The sequence below is a fragment of the Amphimedon queenslandica genome, unplaced genomic scaffold, assembly GCF_000090795.2.
Source record: "Amphimedon queenslandica unplaced genomic scaffold, v1.1 AMPQUscaffold_1541_Cont26450, whole genome shotgun sequence".
NCBI classification, from domain to species: domain Eukaryota; kingdom Metazoa; phylum Porifera; class Demospongiae; order Haplosclerida; family Niphatidae; genus Amphimedon; species Amphimedon queenslandica.
The window spans coordinates 1-1179 of NW_003558117.1; the positions used below are offsets into that span (position 1 = coordinate 1).

General features: G+C 36.9%; 1 long non-coding RNA gene across 1 annotated transcript; it reads right to left on the bottom strand.

Annotated features, from left to right (window-relative positions):
* Positions 1-9: 9 nt before the first annotated feature.
* LOC109593432 (uncharacterized) lies at positions 10-819 on the bottom strand. The gene is made up of 4 exons (XR_002190954.1): positions 631-819; positions 509-586; positions 360-458; positions 10-299 (listed from the first exon to the last, which is right to left on the bottom strand). It is a non-coding gene; the product is annotated as an uncharacterized LOC109593432 (long non-coding RNA).
* Between the last annotated feature and the right edge of the window lie 360 nt (positions 820-1179).

A 1179-nucleotide genomic window follows, 5' to 3' on the forward strand; every position in this document is an offset into this window, starting at 1 on the left:
AAGAGCAGACTCAATCTCACAAAAAGCAAATGAGAGCCGTGGTCTGACATTGCTACTAAAAAATCCCTCTATTGTACTCTCCTCATCAGATACCTTCAGAATTGTCCACGAAAACACTGTCTTAGCTAATGGAGGAGTCACAACGGCTGTTGTATTAACAAGATGAAGCATAGAACACATCACTGGACTTAATTGGGAGCTAATGATACTCGTAGAATGTACAAAACAAAAAATAGTAGCAGGAACAAAACGAAAAAAGCAGATGAGAATATACTCATGAGATCTTGAGAGGGATAATACTATATATACAATGAGACAATATAAACTTTTATGATAAGATTTCAAAAGAAGTGACATACTTATGGATGAGTCTTTACAATGCAGTCTTAAAATAAGATCTACTAAGTGAGGTCTGAGTTCACAATATATAGTACACACAAGTTGGTATGTACTTAGTACTACAATAAGACAATATAAAGACAGACTTAGCAATAAAATAGTGACATACTGAGTGATAGGAGTCGACAACAGAGAGACAGTACAATAAATACAACTGATATGTGTATACGAGCTTAGTCAGCAGGTCCTAAGGCAATGATAATCAAGTCTGGATTGAAGTGACATATATACTTATGGACGTTTCAGAGAAAGATAAAAGGCAGAATGAACGAAAAGAACCGGGTGTATACTAACTAGACTAAGCGTATACTCAATTGAGATTATAAATACCACAATATCTGGTGAAATAACAACTGGACTGACGACAGATACGTAGGTCGGTGGGACAGCACCGCTGAAAGCGGAGAGGCTGTTGCCAGTGTCGGTGATAAAAGCCCCACTCGAAAAACTAAAATTATCTAGTATCTGAAAGAAAAGACATAAATGCCTGAAGCAGGGATAGTTTTACATACCAAAAACCTGTGAAAAGCGATAGCTACTCCATTTTAGCTACCACGAGGTGATAATAAAAAATAAATTATTTTAATTAACAAATGAAGCGGGAGGGTGCGGGCGGGTAACGGGAAACTATAAATTTACTTGGAGTGGCCTAACAGTGTAAAAATATTCCTATAATCGATTTCACCACCTTGCATGTACAGCTGGGTTCTTATTAAGACCTATGAAGATTCTCTCTACCTTCTACTGCTTCTAGAAAAGTCTTTAGACAGTATCTCTATG